At 46.9% G+C, this 20,319-nt stretch overlaps 1 protein-coding gene across 8 annotated transcripts in view; it reads left to right on the top strand.

The window, feature by feature from the left end:
- Window positions 1-20,319, top strand: part of FRMD4A (FERM domain containing 4A) — an 814,406-nt gene that overhangs the window by 384,029 nt on the left and 410,058 nt on the right. The window lies entirely within an intron of this gene.

Below are 20,319 nucleotides of genomic sequence, written 5' to 3'. Positions count from 1 at the left end.
CTGCATGTTCACATGTGGCTGGGGGCGCGTTGAAGAGGCTGCCTGAGAAACAAGGTGTCTGTTGATGCAGCAATAGACCTCCACTGGAGCAGAATGTATTTAACATGAAGAGCATCTCAGCTTTGACAAGGTGAAGGTGACCTTTCTGCCATTTGAAGCCACTTTGTACATATCTGCTCATGTATTTCACAGGGAGGCATCGGTGTCATGGGCCATAAAAGCAAGCCATGGAGAAATAGGAGACTGCAGAAAGTGTATCAAACGTATATAAATTAGGGGTGGGAAGAATTGGAGGAATTTCTTAATTCTGTGTTACTCTTGTAACATGCAATTATTAATACATTCTGCCACTCCACCGGTGGAATTAATCAGCCCGGTTTGGTTTTTAAACAGGGCTGGAAGGGGAAGCAACCCTCTATGTTTAAAAACCACTGCAGATTAAGCTTTAATCTTCAGTGAGTTTTAAACATAAAGGAACAGCTCCCCCTTCTGGCCTTGTTTAAAAACCACTGATTGTACTGCTCTGCATACCCTTTGCCACCCATACATAATCCAGGGATATAAACCTTATATACTTAGTAAATGTAAGGGCACTGAGGGGTATGCTCAGCAGTGCATATCCGCCAGGACCCTTACATACTCAGCATTAATCACTGCAAAGTAGGTAAGGGCACCGAGGTGAATGCACTACAGCGCATACCCCTTGGTGCCCTGACATACTCAAAATATATAAACCTTATATACTCTGAGTATGTAGGGTACCAAGGGCAGCAGTGCCAAATACCAAATGCACTTACAGTGCATACCCCTCAACACCCTAACATACTCTGCACTAATCACTGCAGAGTATGCAAGGGCGCTAAGGGGTATGCACTGTAAGTGCATTTGGTGTTTGGCATCGCTATTTCATAACATAAAATGCATGCTTGCATCCATTTTTGGACACAAGAGTGCATTTTGCGCTAAGAAAATAACACCAAATGCCCACTCCGCCCTTCCGTGGAATCTCGTGGAATTTTAATGTAATTTGCAGAATTTCACTGAATCAGTTCTGCCATTTCCGCACACCCCTAATTTAAATGTGTTATATAAATAAAAATAAAAGCCTCAGAAATCCTAGGTTGTATCTGATATAGACTCAATGGGCCCGATTCACACAATGAACTTAAGACTCAATCCTAAACTTACTACTATTTTGGTATTCACAGAATGCACTTACTACTTTTGGCATTCACAGAATGAACTTACTACTTTTGGTATTCATAGAAGTTAGGATTTTGTCTTAAGTTTGTCTTAAGACAAACTTAAGACAGACTTAAGACAGATTTAAGACAGACTTAAGACAAACTTAAGACAGACTTAAGACAAAATCCTAACTTAAGTCTGTCTTAAGTCTGTCTTAAGTTTGTCTTAAGACAAACTTAAGACAAAATCCTAACTTCTGTGAATACCAAAAGTAGTAAGTGCATTCTGCGATTGCCAAAATAGTAGTAAGTTTAGGATTGAGTCTTAAGTTCATTCTGTGAATCGGGCCCTGTATGTTCTTAACCTCTTCGCCGCTAATGACAAGGGTAACTCGTCATGGACTTTCCATTGATTTCAATGGAAATTGCAGCACAAGAGTAATTGTACCTTAGCAGCCAAGTGGTTAAAACGATGAAGGTGACACACACAGTTAGCTTTGTCTGAAACCACAAAGCACCCCCACTTATTTGGCAGGCAAGCTCACCATCTCTGGTGGTTCTCGGCACACCCGCAGCCAAGACACCACCATACTGGAGTCTGCGAAGTGTAAAAAAGAAAAAAACAATCCAAATAGCTTTTGCCTCTATGCACCCAGGACCTGGAACATTATCCCAGCATCCCACAGGAACACCCAAATTCAGGAAAGAGTTTCAGACTTACCTTTTTAAAGAACAGTACATCACAGTGCATTAACCATCCACAACTCCTCTTCCTCTCCTATGATTCGACTAATTTAAGCTTGCGGTTGACCTTTGCTCCATTGCCTTTTGTCTAGGTTCATGTTATAGAAATACTACCATATATATACATACACTCTGTTATGAAAAACGCACTAAGTTTTTGGAAAACAATTTCATTTTCATAATTTTCTAAAATGTGACTGAAAGCATGAGAGTTATGGACTGGATTTGAGCTTAACTCTATGTTTCTGTAGAAAAAATAAGAATGTGCCATTCTACCGCAGAAACCCTTAGGTACTCAATGTGCTGAAGCAGACAAGGGTTGGTTAAGAAACATTCTTTTCAAAGTGTCCTGGTTTGCTCTTAGTAGTGGTGCAATGCAAAATGATGGGCCCTCCAGCAAAATGTGATGAGGGGCTCCAGGCTCCCCCAAATCCCACAGTTATTCATTGGGCCTTGGACTAAATGAGGGTCCCATGAAGGGTTGGGGGCCCCATACAAGTCCCCCACCTTGTGCCGCAGGGGCTTGCGTTGAGCCCCTGACTCCTAGTGAGGGAGAAGGGAGTTTCATTCTAAACAGTTTAAAGAATTAATTGTACATCACTCGAGCCCTGCTGTGCCACCTTTGTCGGTGTGTTGTGACACACAGTGTCCCACGGAAGGGTGTCTCGCGTGCCACCACTGGAACAGGCGGCCTTCAATCTGTCATCTCTAGAGGGCGCCAATTCTGAGGAAGGGTGTGTGCAGAGCACACAGGTGAACAGGACAAGGCAGTCAGGACATCCTGTGTGCGGGGAGCCCCCTCACCCCCTTCCCATCCTTGCTGCACTCTGCTAATGCACAGGTGCGGGGTCAATGCTGTAATGCATCCTAAATCAAAAACGCACCCTCCCGCGTGCCAACCCGGCACAGTAGGGAACCTGAAATACAATCATTGCAAGAAGCCCTTGTTGCTAAACTTTTCTATTTTGTCTCGCAAGTGGCGCTCGCAGTTCGCAGTTAAAAAGAAATTATGGCTCGGTGTAATTTTGAAAGGGGCGGGGTGTTACTCGGTCGTACATGGTGTACCTTCACATCTTTGGGAGACTTTGCTTTGATTTTCTACCTTGTTAGAGTTCTTTTTAAATGTCCCTGTATTTGTAGACAAGAGCAAACACCTGCTGTGGCGGGGACAGCGTTTACAACGCAACTTTTACAACGGAGTACCTTTATGACGCAACCATTACAACGCAAATCATTACAACGACGTGCCCTGGGGGGCGCTCTAGGATAGGGAATAATTTTAATTTACTATCCAACACCTTCCCTACTATCCACAGGGATTCACTATCCAGGGCCCCCAAAGCAAGTCGTTGTAACGACTTGCGTTGTAAAAGTTGCGTTGTTAAGACATGCGTTGTAAAAGCATGCGTTGTAATGATGTACATCCGCTGTGGGTAAACACCGCTGGTCTTACTTATGAGGTGATATAATGCAGAATTGCAAATGCTGTTTTTAAATTTATGTGTAACTTGTTAATTGAAGAGCACCTTCATCCGGGCTCGAACAATAACCTGGACATTTTTCTTTGTACTTCCCATATACAGCTGAGAAACAGTGTGCAGGATCACATTGTGTTTCAGGTATGACAAGCATGGATGGGATTCAGCATGGCACCTGATTTCCACCCAGCACCTTTGTCTGCCAGGTCTGGGAGTGCAAACACCAACACAGTGGAGTGTCCTGAACTGACCCAGTCACATTAAATTTATGAAACTTTAGAAGACTGAGCTATGTTTGCCTACAACTGAATGCCACAGGCTCGGGGTTGCAACAGAAGGCAATTGCACACGATTAACACACAGACTCTGTCACACCCCATTTTCTCCTATTCTGTGTACCCTCAAAACCCTCTTTAGCGCTGCGAAGTAGCCTAATGACTATAAATAGTGCTTTCCAAAGCGCTCAGATGAATAGATGCAAAGGCATTCCCCTCCAGCCTCAGCATTCCTGAACCTGCTGCGCAGTCGTGGATTGGCTAGAGGTCTCTCCCCTCGTCTTCATTGGAGCTAGCAATGTATCATTCTAGTAAGCCAATGAATATTCTAGTACATAAGACACATTCAATAAGATACATTAAGAAGGGCCTGCTTCTGCATATTAATGAACGAGGTGTGCAAAGCACATGAAGGAAAATGACATGACGTTTTTATAGTAGAGCTAATGAATGGCCCCTAGGAATGGTGTGAGCAAAGGACCTTGAATGTTACTGATATAGGGATATCCTAGACATGGTTTTTCAAAGAAGAACACAAATTAATAAAATGTATTAATACCAGTCACGGCTGGCACCACTAGAAAGCGGTGGGGCAGGCAAATGGGTAGTAGATGGGGACACATTAAATAAACAACATAAGAAATAAAGAAAAAACACCTGCACACATGTCATCCGTGCTCTTGTCCCGTCTTCATCTTCTCCAGTGCTAGACCCACAAAAACTCCCCTAACCAATCCTGGCACAGCACTCATGCGGCATGAGAGCAGCGCCGGGATTCGAAGGAGCGGCCTCTCTCACCGCTTCCTAGGACACTGGAGCCCTGCACTTGCTCTAACCCAGCTGTCTTAAGGCATAAGGCAGCTGGGTTGGAACTTTCAAAGTGCGCCTGTGTGGCTGGCCTTCACAAGACAGCCGGCCAAAGGGACATGCGCACTTTGAAAAGTGCTCTGGCAGCCCATTCACCTCCCTACTGCTACCAGGCAACGGGCCCCACCCCGTCCTGACACTCGGTTCAGGACAGGGAGGATGAAAAATAAAATGGCAGTAAATGATTTTATTACCATTTCATTTTTCCTTTCTGCTGCATTTTGGTTTGTAGATCAACCCTAATCCGCTCAGACGCAGGAGCAGCCTCCGAATAATACATAGAGCATTGGTTAGGCTTCCCTTTCACTGATTTTCTGAAATGAGAAAGCCCACAGAGCAACGTGGAAAAGCGTGTTCACATCACATAAAGGTGCACATTTCTTTCTACAAAAGTGAACAGATGCCAGTGTCAGTTGGCTGCTGCCTAGTCATGCTAACTTTAGTTTATCTAAATTAAGCATTATTTTTCTAATTAAAACACTTTTACACAGTTTAAGGAAAACATGTTTGCATCAGCACATGTGCACATCAGCACTTCTGTTTTTCTGCTATCCTGGGGTGGCAGCTTGTATTTGTCGTAACAATGCCGCTTTACATTTGTGCTTGCATATTCCTCATCCGTTTTAACAATACTTCCCGAGAGTTTCTTGAACGCCTGCCCACGACTTAAGAACATTAGCCATTCTTAGTACGATTTCTAATAATATTAAGAGAAGGATTAACGCCGTCCCCAAACTGGGCAACAATGAAATTACAGGCCGCTTCGAGCCGGAAGAATGCCTCGTTGTGGGTGGATTTGCATTTAGTAATTGTTGCTTTCAGGGCCCGTGGAGATAAAGAACGCACAGGCAGGCACAAGCAGACATCAAGGCCCGCTTGCTTATCGCAAGGAAACGTAGAACAAAGCGCCCAAGTGCTCATTAAAAAGCGGCAAAGACATACTAAACATGGGCGACTGAAGCGCGCCACTGCCACCAGCGGCCTCGCCATCCCAGCGGCCTTCTACGGAGCCGGGCCCACCAGGCACGAGCCCTCATTGGCTCGCTGCAGCACCGGAAATGATTCCACCTCAGGGCCCCCGCGCGTGGAGAGCTAGCACGGGGCATCCGCAGCTAAAACGCAAGGCATGGGATTTGCATACATAAACAAAACACACAGGTGTGCGGGCGAAGCATAGCGATTAGCTTTTTTGGCTCTCAATTAAAAGCAAGAAAGTGGTTGGAAAATGGAGCTATTATAACGCCCAAGTCTAAAGCAAGGAGGGTACTGTTCGTGCTAAAGCCAGCAGACACCACAGTGGGACACCGTTTCATCTAAGCAACATAATATCTTGTACCGCCGGCATGACTCATTCACGGCACTCTAACATGCAACAGCAGCACACATTAGATGGAATGCGTCAGCTGACTCCAGTTCTGCCTATAGGCAGTTAGTCAGTAGTCCACCACAGCAGTGCTTAATTTGGAAAGGAATAAGTGCCAGGGCTGTGTCCGGAGGCCTCTGCAGCTTGCACCGCGCATTGCCCCGGCCAGCGCTGCCGGTGACATTACAAACACACCTACGAACATCAAGTTGTGGCACTTCAGAATATTCTTGGCCCGAAAGTCATAAGAATGGCTTTCAGTGGCCGGTATTAGTCATTTTAATGTATATTGAATTAATAACTAACTGTTGTAGTGTTCATCTCTAAAAAAAAGAAAAACAGCGCCACCATGTGGCAGATTGTCATAAGACCCGGTGCTGGCAAGTAAGGCCCGGTGCAAAGCACCAGAAATCACCGGCTCAAATTAAGCTCTGACCATAACAGTTCCCACTTAAAAACAATACAGCATCTGGCAGACCACATTAGGCAGAGCACCTTCTTTACACACTGTGCACTTCAGATATAGCGTACAGCTGACTCTTGTAGCACCCAACAATACTTTCCAATAATGTACTTCAAACGCAAACATGTAATAGCACACACTGGGCAGAGCTTCTATAGCACATACCTCCTAAATACCATATAGCTGGACACTGTGTGGCTCTCAAGAGCATTTTAAGTGGTATAAAACACAGACAAATATCTAACATAACGTACAGGACAGGCCTCACATACACCCACCCCACGTAGCTCCGATATACTATATTGCTGGCTGTAATGTGGCCCCCAAGAGCACTTTTCACTAGCAAAGAACACTCACAAACTTCCAACACAACACATTAAATTGAACATTTTGCTTGCATCTAACTCAGCACAGATATGACATTTGGTGCAGTGGGGCCATATTTTCCACAGAATGCAGTATATAAATACAAATAACGTAGCATAACATGTAGTTGCTGCCCTAAAGTTGTGTGGCTCTTTCTATAGCTCGTGACCGTTATGTGCCACCCTCTATCCGTCACCAGGATCTCATTTGCAGCTCTGAGTCAGAAGGAAGGCGTGGGAAATAGACAGTAAACAGGGCTCTTAACGCTGTTTACCTTTTGTTTCTGATACCTACATTCTGGGCCCTGAGACCAGGGCTAGCAACTGCAGTGCTGCGGGTACCAATCGGAAAAGGAAAGGTACCAACTGCTACTCTGGAATCCATGCATAAGAGGCAATAGTTGCAAGTATTACTGGTGATAATAAGGTATTCCTGCGAAGTGTACCCCAGCCTGGATTTAAGCTTTCTCAGATAGTATTTAGTGTTAGACATTCACAATGACTGCGCATTTGTGTTACATCTTCAAGATAGCTCAACAAGTTACAGGGGAGCGGATGTGGTGTAGCGGCCAGTGCTGCCGACTTTGGAGCTGGAAAACCAGGTTCGCGTCTTGGTGTCTGCTCACCATCCTGGGATTCTGGGCACATCACTTAATCTCCACATGCATACAAAAAATAGAATGTGTCCTTGTGCAATGAAACTAGTGTAAAATGCTCCAATACCTCTGGTCAATCAATCAATCATTAGATTTGTAGAGTGCTTCTTGCCACCCGTGATGGTACCCAGGCACTGGTATCCTGGCGCTCTGTCAAATTCACACTATAAAGAACTGCAAACATCTGATGTGCAGATAACGTGCTCAAATCCATGCAAGTCCAACATTGCCTAACATCCATCCAAGGTCAGTAATTGGAGCATTATTAAATTTGGTACTATTAATAGCTGTTATTTCTAGATCACAAACCCACAAGATGTGGGATTTAGTGCTTCTCTAAAAAAAACAAGTTATTTTTTTATTGTTTTTAAAAGATGTGGTTTATGTGCCTCTTGCTGACCTGCAGAGTTTGTTATTGGACTACTACTCCTACAAATAGATTAAAGACCCAAACCTTAATTCCAAGGGGAGTAACAGCAGAAATCGATTACAGACACTCTTATAGTGCCAGCCGGACCTGGCAGTATACTCTTCCATACCCAGATTCTGCAGTCATTTCACCAAAAGAGTAGTCATTGATCACAGTCGGTTCAGCTTTAAATCAGTCACCAAGATATGCCTTACTCGAATGGAGGTGTGGCGTTCAGCAGAGGTCACAAACTTGTCTTCGTTCATACGCGCTGAAATAAGGACATATTGGAATATTGGGTTGTGTTGCTGCTAACACACATTGCACCTAGACCTCACGCCACAGAGTAAAACACAGCAGTCCTGGATAGGTGTTGCATTAAGAGATGCAGATTCTGGCGAGCTGGCCTTCTGTTTGCCGCTTTGGTGTGTGGATGCTTGCTGTGTCATAAAGAACAAGCATTTACAATGCAATGGTTTTGCCTTTGTTAAAGTTAGAGCTATTGGCATTGCTCTTGACATTATTTTTATTTATGTTTTTTTTAACATAAATAAATGGCATTGTCATTTACAATGCCACTAGCTTTATCTATCGCAAATGACACACAAACACACACAGAGGCCCCCCACACACACCCCCACACAGAGCCCCCCACACACAGCCACTTAGAGCCCCCCACACACACAGAGCCCCCCACACACACAGCTACACAGAGCCCCCCACACACACAGCCACACAAAGCTTCCTACACACACAGCCACACAGAGCCCTCCACACACACCCACACAGCACAAGCAGGCAACAGGGGGACACGGAGGCACAAGCAGGCAACAGGGGCACACAGAGGCACATGCAGGCAACAGGGGCACACAGAGGCACAAGCAGGCAACAGGGGCACAAAGGCGAAGGAGGTGAGACGCATGAGAATCTATGAAGGATACCAGTGCTGCAGAACAGCACTTACAGGCCTGCAACATTTTTCTGTTAATCAGAAACGGTAATTAAGTTACCTTGGAATAATAAGGTTTTGATTGAAGAGAATTAAGATTTCATAGGAAGGGGAGATGACATTTTGGTGGAGGGTGGTTACACCAATGATTCGGTAAATATAAGGACCATTAATCTATCCCACCACCTCAAGTGTAATGACTTCAAATACAGATTTAGCACTAAAAACATTCTGCAATTGAAAAAGGAAGAGGCATGCCAGAAACCGCATAAGTATAAGTATCAGTATGAAAGCTCAGCGCAGAAACTAGAGACTATGTCAGGAGCTTGAAGAAGTGGGGAAAGTAGCCAGCTACACTAGGCTAAGAATACCCACTTAAAATATCAACGTCAGACCCAGCAATGTTGGAAAGGCAAGGAGTCCAAGCAAGAGCACGCACTTGTGTCTTAGACCATATCCCTCACAGGAAGAAAAAAACATTTCAATATATTAAGAAAAGCTTTCCAGTCCCCCCGGATCAAAAGGCAGCTGACTTAACATTTGCTTTCCATCCCACACCCGATTTGTGACCTCCAACAGCTTGACCACAATATGACCTTCGATCTCCTACCTTCCAGACTTGGTGAGGACGATAATGGCTCCACTGGAGCATTTGAAGGAGGCCTCCACAGCTCCAACAGCAGTTGCTTCAGTTGGGTCACAAGTTAGGGGTGATACCCGCCGGAGTTCCTCAAACAGCTGACGGTGAAAGATGGCAGCTTCTGCCTCGCGGGCAATCTACAAAGCAATACGTGTGCAGGGGAGGGGGATGGAAACAAGTCAGTCAGCACATGGTGGGCACAGGATAGAGGCAGCCTGAGAGGAGACCACAGCAGAATTAACAAGCGTGTCATGCCTTGTAGAAACCATTACAAAGGATGGTTCGATATACACTGATGCACTGTGTAACAAGTGCACTTTGCACAAAACTCAATTAAATGAATGACATTCCTATGGAATGGTTTCACATGGTCATGCTAAAGTTTTCTGCCGAGTCATCCAAAGACCTTCCTCCTTCCAGTGTCCTCCCTGACACTCCTGTCGAACTGCCAAGATTCTGCTCCCCTTACCTACCTTGCACCAAACTGAGCAGCAATCTGCAAAACCAGATCGCTCAAGGTCCCTTCTGCCTCGTGTAAGTGGTTCATTTTAACTAAGTTATTTTATTTGTATTCTGGGTCTTGTAACTGATTTTCTCATTATAAGCCCGAGAATGCAAAGAACAAGACTGGACTGGATGAAAGAGAAATAGAATGAGCATCTCAAACAAAGACCTGGAGGGTCTCACCCCTGCCCCAGTTCATCCCTGTAAAACCAGTCACCCTGAGCTCCCCTGCAGAGTGGGCCTCCACGCTGCGCATTCGCACACCAACTCTCCACACCTAAGACGTAGGCGTAGCAGCCCTCACCGAGACCAGCCACACACCTTGTTCTACCCACTCTAAGCATCCACGCACCAAATCTAAAATCCGAGAATCACTCCTGGGAAGCAATCAAATTTTGAGCACACCAAAATGACCCAGCCAAAGTTTTAACCCAGAATATACACCAGAACTGATCAAATAAGAAACTTTACAATGCAATGTTAAATCCCAGAATAAATACGCATGCCTTCCATGGGCACAACAAAGTCTACAATTAGGACGAATATGCAGTCCTTACTATCATGGCTGGGTGACTGGGGTAATATTAAACAAACGCTGCACCCAGATCTGTTCGCTCCGAAGCGAACAGCGTTTCTTCCATGAAAGCAGCATTGCATGTTACTCAGAAAAAAAATTACAGCAGATTTAGGAAAGAATGACAGCAGTTTCGGGCTTACATTAAGTTGTGTACTTCCTGTTGCAAAAGGAAAGATTGCTAGAGCAGATGGTAATTAAAGAGGGTTGTGCTGCAGTTTAAAGGCGTGTGTCTGGGTTATTGTACTACAACATCACTACAAGCAGGGAGCTGTCACACTGTGGCGTCACATTGTTGCTGTAGCTAGTTGGACGGTCAAGGGCATCACATTTGAAACGAAACAATGGGTGCACAGTTTTCGCTTTCAGCTGTAAAACTTCGAGTGTTTGATAACTGGAAGTGTGGGGGAGGGAGAGAGGCGAGGGAACGGCACAAAAAATACACCACATATACAAAGAGGCATGCAGACAGAAGTGCACACAGGACAGGTGCACCGACACCTGCACACAAAGAGCAATCCAGACACACTCACAAACAGACGCTGCCCCAAACATATACACGCGCACGGGACACCCGGACGAACCACACCGACTCGCCCTCGAAGAATACACAGACTCACGCTGTCACACACAAACACACCGACATAAAATGCACCGAAAATAAGGTAAGTGGCATACAGACACCGCAATACCCAATCCCACACACAAAAAGCCCTCACTCGCACTCAGTTGAATACAGAGTCACACACTCTCCGACTGATACAGATACCCCTCTGCACACAGTCACGCAAACAGGTGCATACACCGACTTAAAAATACACGTAAACTCAGGGGCATGGCACACAGAGACCGGAACACGCGAACTCACACACTAAAAACCAACATGTGGACACAGCCAATACTCAGGCACATACACGCCGGCAAACACACAAAGACACAAATACCCCTGTGCACACCAGCACTCACAGTTACACAAACACGCCACAAATGTGCGTTCTCTACCTAACGTCGTGCAGTGAATCTCTGCCGCGTACATAGCTTCTGGTGCCCTTCGCTGCACCTGCAGACACCCTGCCGCTGCGCATGCTCAAACACTAAAAGGCGCGCTCCACGGCACAGCAGCCTGGCACACTTGTGGTCACTTATAATTCGGCGCTTAGAAGCACAAGAACCCACTGCAGTGGCCTGTAAAGCACTACGGGGCACATGTAATTCACATTATATTCCAACATAGATAAGTAGTACCTCAGCGTATTCTGCTTTGTAAATTACTATAATGTAACACAATTTAGAGCTAATCTTAACGGGTATATTGACATATTGTTTTCTGACATAAGAACAATATACCTAAATAATAATAACACAAAAATTTCCCCATATGCACGATGAATGATGGACCTCGAATAAGGACTGTTTTGTAAATTCGTGTGGACAAAAAACGCTGAAAATGGCTTCCGGAGTACACGTGGTAGGCTGGGAGAACTGCCTGGCAAGATTAATTGCGCACAGGTTCAACTTTCTTTACTGCACCGTGAGAGCGTTGAAGCTCCTACCTCGGTGACAGTGCTGCATCACGCTACTAACGGTTTTATCCGATGCTTACTATAGCATACTATGCCCGCCCTTCTGTAGCGCAGTAAATCCTAGCTCCAAGCACACACTCCAGTGAGCTATCCCCCGGCTGCATAAGATGCCTACATGGTATTTTGTAGACATCGAGTCTTGCATTTGTGAAGCTGCGTGTGGTGCTCTAGAAAGCACTCAGAGGCAGTACAAAGCTCGGTTTATATTGTAAATTCGAATAGGTTCTGTATTGAATCACTTGTGTTTAGTGGCTCATGTAATGTATGATGTATGGTATGGGTTAGCAGGCATTATGCCTTACATCAATCCATTTTTACATATTAAAGAGCGTTGTTGGACATGCTGTGTGGAGTTCTATTCAGACTTTGGTACACAGTGGGCTAGGAGGTAGATTTAATGTGTGCCCAGTACTCGGAGTAGTGAAACATGAGTGAACTACCTCACAGTCGTACTAACGCGAGCAGCAGAACCCAGAGTCATGTAGGGCACACTCCTCGTGTGAGGGGTTTGTCGCGCGTGCTCTGCATATAACGAGCAACATACCTTTTTACAGACACTTTATTGATCATAACACCTGTTGTGCGTAACGCTTAATAACTCGATTCTGCCGTTTAGATACCTCTGCACCTCTCTCCTCAGACCTCGCCAAGCCTCAGTACCTCTCTCACCAGCATGTCTACAGATCTTTCTAGCTCACTCTGCCGAACCAACAAATGTCTGCACTTGTCTCTGAAGAATTCACGGAGGCTCTCGAACCTCTCCTCTAGTTCGTATTTATCCGAGAACACTGCCGAGTTTACAGATCACATAACCTCTCTCTGCAGAAGGAAGGTACATCGTGTGGACACTCTGTATGACGAAATTGCGCCGCCATACTGCTTGCCGTCTTCCTTCTTCTGCGGGGGGCGGGCACTTCCGGCCGGCCGCGCTAGGATTGGCCGGCCGGCCAGTCACGGGGCGGGAAACGGGGGAGAAGAGACGCAGTAGTGCCGGCAATGCCGGACCAGACACGGGGGCGTTCCCGGCGTCCCGTGACGTCGGCAAAAGCCAAAGAATGTCGGGAACGCCCCCGTGTCTGGTCCGGCATTGACGGACAGGCCCCTCGTCCAATGGCAAGGCTCCGTTTACGGAGCCAGCCAATCAATGACGAGGGCCGAACCAAGCCACACTACAGTTCTCATCAGGTTTTCGCCTGCGCCGAAAAGATGCGCAGAGCGCATCTTTGGCGAGGCAAAACCTAAAAATGATGCCCCTCCCTCTTCAGATTGTGAAGAGGGGCCCCTGAGTCTCCCATATCTAACAGATATTCATTGGCCTGGGGCTGGTTAGAACTCCCAGGAGGCTTGGGTTAACCCACTGACTTGTTAGGTCTCCATGCCTGTGTCAAGGCACGAGGTCAGTAGCGCCACAGGATTCCTGTGACATCCTGAGATTCCTTGGATTAGCATGCCGTGGTCCAGACTATTGATTTCAGATGAGAGATACAAGAGTGGGCTTTGAATAATATGCCCTGCCTCCCACTTTATCACCTTAAATACTCCATGAGTACGAATTCCGTTGTGCACGCTGCATCGCCAAATGTGATGCAGCGCGCCCAACGGAATCTGTTTTATTGATTTAAATGTCTACTTACCTGCAATCATCCATATTCCGGTGTTTACTACCCCCCACCCTGCACCTCCCCCACCCCACGTCACCCCCGGTAGCACGCCCACCAGAAGCCGTTACTGATATTTAGTCACTCCTGACCTTAATAGCTCAAACCATACCCAAGAAGGGGACGTGGTGCCTGTTGTTTCTGCAGAAAGCACAGAGTAAATTCCTGCACAACACTACCTGAGGGAAAAGATCGGTCTCTAGCTAAATTGCATGAAGCTTTGCATATTTTGGTGTTTCACTGTGCATTCCCGTAGAACTCTATAGAGACGCCGGTGCTGGCAAAGCTGGGGCATGAGTTAGTGATGCTCCAGAGCACGGAGGGTGATGTTACTTGTAATGACACTCGAGTACCACTGTCACTTCAACTTTGAGGCTGGAGAAAGTAAGCATTTTTGTACACTGAATTCGTGCCTATAAATAGAATATTACGAACCCAGATGAAATCTGTGGATAGTATTTCTTGGTGAACAACTATGTCCATTGCCAAAGCGTCCTTGTCTATTTCCTGATGCGAAGTAGAAGTCAAAGTGGAGGACATCTAAGTGACGGACATGTTTGCAAAGCTGGTTAATAGGGTTTGGGAGTCGCTGCGAAGCATCCACGCGTAAGATCCCTTGTAAACTGTTTTCTGCCATCAAGGGGTAGCAAGCGCTATATAAATACAAACCTCTTTCCCTCTTCTATCCCGCAACCTACCCTTCTCTATCCAAATAACTGAGTAACATATCCACCACTCAAATTACTTCATATTTCACTATACTAATTTTTAACACTAATCCTTTCTGAGTAGTGTCCTACTCGCCAGAAAAGCGCTTCAACACCCATCAAGGTAACAGGTGCTACATGAATGCAAACCTTTCTTCCCTTTTATTCCTCTGCTATCCTTCTCACTCCCAATAACTGACTAATATCCACCACTCAAATTACTTTCATATTTCACCATACTAATTCAGCTGTAATCCTTTATGGGTTTTAGAAGTAGCGTGCTTCAACACCCCATCAGGGGTAACAAGCGCTATATAAATACAAGCCTTTTTTTCCCTCTTCTATCCTGCTATCTTTCCGAATCCAAATAACTGACTAACCTATCCAGTACCTAAAATTGACTTGCATGTTTCACTATACTAATTCCTCTATGGTTCCCGGAGTAGCGTGCTATTCAACGAAAAAGAGCTTTGACGCCTCGTCAGGGGTAGTAAGCGCTATATAAATGCAATTACAATACAATACAATACAATAATGAACTAAGGGTTCTTTGTGCGTGCAATGTCACTTCTGGTATCCAGCAAAGCTGGTGAATTGATGTTCATGCTCTTATGCCAGCGTCATTTTAAGGATGTTGGGGGCCCTGGGCAGTACATATGTTGGGGGCTCTCGTTCCGAACAACACTGACATTCATTACAAATTTCCTGCTAATTTAAGTGTGCACAATATCAAAAGTATACTGAATTATATGTTAATCTTTCAGAAACTACCCCACACAAAAACACTTGGCCGGGACCACGAAAGTTCTTATGATGACATTGGAGAGAGCGATTCAGAGGTACGACCAGATAGAGAGACTGAGAGGGGTAGGAGACAGCGGTCAATGAGACAGAATATTCACTTTCCCAGGTGGCCGTGGGCTGTTGCACTCTTTGCCGATGCCTTAAAACATCTCTGTCTTTTGCTTTTGGATGTTCAGTCCTGACTTTCTTTTTTGGAAGGATTCGTCAGGGAAAAGTACCAACTAAAACAAAGCTATTTTCAAAAGAAAAACATAGCATTATGGTTGTTCTCGGAAAACGTTGAAGGCTGTTATAACTATCAATCGTGGGGCTAACCCTTTGTTCAGCACTCCGTGTTCTCACACAGCTGTCATGCACTGTGCGTTGCATCTACTGTTTGTTGGACATCTCAACAAGAGATTTAGAGACTAAAGGCCAGCTGTACGACTGTTTTAAGCTGTCATACATGGAAAATTGGGCCTTTTGTGCCTGCTAAAAAGGCTTGTAGTATGTACAAACCCTATTTTACGAGTCAGTAACTTAATACTGACTCACAAAATAGGGTTTGCAAGTGACTATTAGGAAGGGGTATGCCAAGGGAGTCCCTTGCTAATAGCGAGTCGCACTGGTATGTAGCATTGTTTTGCAACCGCAAAAAAATCACAGTTACCACCTACTTCAAGTAGGTGGCAAGCCAGTCGCAAATGGGAAAGGGTCGCCAGATGACCCCTTCCCTTAATGAATGTACTAGCAGCCCGCCCGAACGTTGTCCGGGTATGAATTGCTGCCGGCCAGTAGTATATTGTTTTGTAGGATTTCGTTTTGATAGCATTTCTTATCTGTGACAGGCCTGTGAAACGCTCTGATTCACAGTGCACTGCTGATGCACTTAAGAGTGCGCGTTCAGTAGTGTGTGAACTCGAGTTTCCCTACTTTATATTTCCTTGCAATATTATATAGCGCGAACTCGACAACATGGCATGAGCACAATTTACATTACAGAAGAACACATTTATTTGTGGTAGGCACGGGGAGACAAAGTGATTTGCCTCGAATCACAGGATGTTGAGCTGATGCCGAGATTCGAACGTAGCTCCCCAGCTCTAAAGTTCGCAATTCTAGAACTTGTGGCGAAAGGTGTGTCTAAAAGTGTATGTCGGTGCTGGCCATCAATGAGAAAGACCTGTGCATTTTTCAAATGGGTGGTGAAAAAATATGAGTATGTTGCTGGAGATGTGGGCCGCCGTGCCACCAATGTACTTACCGGGGGAGGGTAAACACCCATTATTTCGCAACTTTCTTTCCGCATACCATCACTCCGCATACTTTCATTACGAAAGTAACCATGACTCCGCAATGCCATTATAACGAATGGCATTACATTTTATATGCTTTTACCACGCATACATTTACAACGAAATTCGTTGTAAATGCATGAATGGTAAAAGCATGTTTTTTAAAATGTTTGGATATGGTAAGTATGGGTATAGGGGTATATGTTTTGTGGTACTGAGGTATATGTTTTGGGGTGTTTGGGTATTATAAGGCGTTAGATATAGTTTTGGGTTGTGGGGTACAGGGGTAGTTTTAGGGTTTAGGGATAGGTATGGGTTTTGGGGTACAGGGGTATTTTTAGGGTTCAGGGGTAGGCTTGGGTTCTGGGGTACAGGGGTATTTTTAGGGTTCAGGGGTAGGTTTGGGTTTTGGGGTACAGGGGGATTTTAAGGGTTCGAGGCTAGGTTTGGGTTTTGGGGTACAGGGGTATTTCTGGGTTTAGGGCTAGGTTGAGGTTTTGGGGTACAGGGGTATTTTAGGGTTCAGGGGTAGGCTTGGGTTTTGGGGTACAGGGTTATTTTTAGGGTTCAGGGCTAGGTTTGGGTTTTGGGGTACAGGGGTATTTTTAGGGTTCAGGGGTAGGTTTGGGTTTTGGGGTACAGGGGTATTTTAAGGGTTCAGGGCTCGGTTTGGGTTTTGGGGTACAGGGGTATTTTAGGGTTCAGGAGTAGGTTTGGGTTTTGGGGTACAGTGGTATTTTTAGGGTTCAGGGCTAGGTTTTGGTTTTGGGGTACAGGGGTATTTTTAGGGTTCAGGGGTAGGTTTGGGTTTTGGGGTACAGGGTATATTTATAGGGTTAAGATGGGTTAGTGTTTAAGGGTGTTGGGGTATTTTAAGGAGTAAGGGTGGGTTATGATTATGGGGTCCAGGGGTATTTAAAGTGAGCAGGGTGGGATTAGCACACAATATGAGACATGGCATGAAGGGCGAAACGTATTACACACCCCCAGCGTTTGTCACGCCCCCAGCACACGCCCACAGCACAACGCAGACACGCCCACAAGGGACTACTTTGCCTTTTAAGTGTATATGGTGGGCGTCTGCTTAGCCTATGTCCTTCTGCTGCAACTGCACTTTCCACGCTGTATTGGGTGTTGTGATAAGTCAATCAATCAATCAATCAAGCATTTGTATAGCGCGCTACTCACCCGGAGGGTCTCAAGGCCCTTTTGGGGGGGGGGGAGGGGTTCGCTACTGCTCGAACAGCCAGGTCTTGAGTTGCTTCCTGAAGGAGAAGTGGTGTTGGGTCAGGCAGAGGTGAATGGGGAGGGAGTTCTACGTCTTGGCAGCCAGGTAGGAGAAGGATCTTCCTCCCGTTGTGGCTCTTCGGATGCGGGGAACGGCGGCGAGGGCCTGGCTGGTCGATCGCAGCTGGCGTGTGGGAGTGTAGAAGGTAAGGCGGTCGTTGAGGTATCTGGGGCCTTGGTTGTGGAGAGCTTTGTGTGCGTGGGTGAGGAGTCGGAACGTGATTCTCTTGCTGACTGGGAGCCAGTGCAGTTCTCTCAGGTGTCCGGAGATGTGGCTGTGTCGGGGGATGTCCAGGATGAGTCGTGCTGAGGCGTTCTGAATGCGCTGGAGCCTTTTCTGAAGTTTGGCTGTGGTTCCGGCGTAGAGGGCGTTACCGTAGTCCAGTCGGCTGGTGACGAGTGCCTTGGTGACCGTCTTCCTGGTTTCGGTGGGGATCTACCGGAAGATCTTCCGTAGCATGCGTAGGATGTTGAAGCATGACGAGGAGACGGCGTTGACTCATCGAGAGGGAGGAGTCCAGGATGAAGCCCAGGTTGCGCGCATGGTCCGTCGGTTTGGGTGCGCTGCCCAGGGCAGGTGGCCACCAGGAGTCGTCCCAGGTGGAGGGTGATGATCCCAGGATGAGGATTTCCGTCTTATCTGAGTTCAGTTTCAGGCGGCTGTTCTTCATCCACTCGGCTACGTCTTTCATCCCTTCTTGTAGGTTGGTTCTGGCGGTGGCGGGGTCGTTGGTGAGCGAGAGGATCAGCTGGGTGTCGTCGGCGTAGCAGATGATGTTGAGGTTGTGTTGGCGTGCGATGGCCGCGAGGGGGCTCATGTAGATGTTGAACAGCTTGGGGCTGAGCGATGATCCTTGTGGTACGCCGCAGATGACTTCGGTGGCCTCTGATCTGAATGGGGGGAGGCGGACTCTCTGTGTTCTTCCGGCGAGGAAGGAGATGATCCACTCCAGAGCCTTCTCTTGGATTCCGACGTTGCTGAGGCGCTGCACTAGGGTGCGGTGGCAGACCATGTCGAACGCTGAGGAGAGGTCCAGGAGGATAAGGGCCGCTGTTTCCCCGTTGTCGAGCAGGGCTCGGATGTCGTCGGTGGCTGCGATGAGGGCGGTCTCTGTGCTGTCGTTGGCTCTGAAACCGGACTGCGAGTGGTCGAGGGATCCATTCATCTCGAGGAAGGCGGCCAGCTGTCTGCTGACAGTCTTCTCGATGACTTTGGCAGGAAAAGGAAGAAGCGATATGGGGCGGTAGTTTTTGAGTTTGGTGGGGTCCACTGAAGGTTTCTTCAGTAGGGCGCTGAGTTCGGCGTGCTTCCAGCTCTCTGGGAAGGCGGCGGTGTCGAAGGAGACGTTGATGATGTCTCGGAGATGGGGTGCGATGATGGAGTCAGCCTTGTTGAAGACGTGGTGCGGGCAGGGGTCGGTTGGTGATCCAGAGTGGATGGAGTTCATCATGGGGATGGTGTCATCGGTGTTGATCGGGGTCCATGCGCGGAGGGTGGTGGTGGGGGGGCGTTGGTGCGGTCGTGAGGTGCGTCGGCTGTGTGCTGAAACTGTTGTGTATATCTGCGATCTTGTTGTGGAAGAACGCGGCGAGCGAGTTGCAGAGGTCTTGTGATGGGGTGATGTCGTTGTTTCCGGCGCTAGGGTTCGAGAGCTCTTTGACGATGTTGAAGAGTTCCTTGGTGTTTTGGGCGTTGTTGTCAAGTCGTTCCTTAAATGCGGTTTTCTTGATGGTGTGGATCAGCTGGTGGTGTTTTCGGGTGGCGTGCTTGAGGGTGGTCATGTTGTCTGTTGTCGGGTCTCTGCGCCAGGCTTTCTCGAAGGCACGGCAGTTCTTCTTGGAGCTCTTGAGTTTGTCGGTGAACCAGGATGCTTTCTTGTTGCTGGGTCTGACGGGGGGGTCTTCAGTGGAGCGAGGTCGTCTGCGCAGTTGGTGATCCATCTTGTGAGGTTGTTGGCGGCTTGGTTGGGGTCCGCTGAGCTGGCGGGAGGGTTCTGGCTCAGGGATGTGGCTAGCTGGTCGGTGGTGATCTTTTTCTAGCTTCTGCGGGGAACCTGTTGCGGGTGGTGGTGGAGCGTGGTCCTTCTGAAGCTGAAGTGGACGCATCTGTGGTCTGTCCAGTGGAGTCCGGTGGCGTGGCTGAAGGAGATGTCCTTGCTGGAGGAGAAGACGGGGTCAAGCGTGTGGCCGGCATAGTGGGTGGGGTTGGTCACCAGTTGCTTGAGTCCGAGGTTGGCGAGGTTGTCCAGCAGGGTGGTGGTGTTGCTGTCGTTGTTGTTCTCTAGGTGGAAGTTGAGGTCCCTGACCTGTGGTTCCTGAGATTACCCGCCTCGAAGGTTTGGGCTCTCTCTTTATTATATTAGTATGGATGCGAAAATATTTTTCAAGAGCAGGAAGTGTTCAAACAGACCACTGCCTGCCCTTAAAAATGAAAAAAAAAATTACATTTTAAAATTTTTAAACACATTCTGTTTTCCTTTTACATAAACGGGCTGCATTTGAAAAAAAGTTGCTTTATTTAAAAAGCAGTCATGG

Source organism: Lissotriton vulgaris, chromosome 1_1, assembly GCF_964263255.1.
Source record: "Lissotriton vulgaris chromosome 1_1, aLisVul1.2, whole genome shotgun sequence".
In the NCBI taxonomy this organism is placed as follows: domain Eukaryota; kingdom Metazoa; phylum Chordata; class Amphibia; order Caudata; family Salamandridae; genus Lissotriton; species Lissotriton vulgaris.
This window is presented reverse-complemented; position numbering and strand designations above follow the sequence as displayed.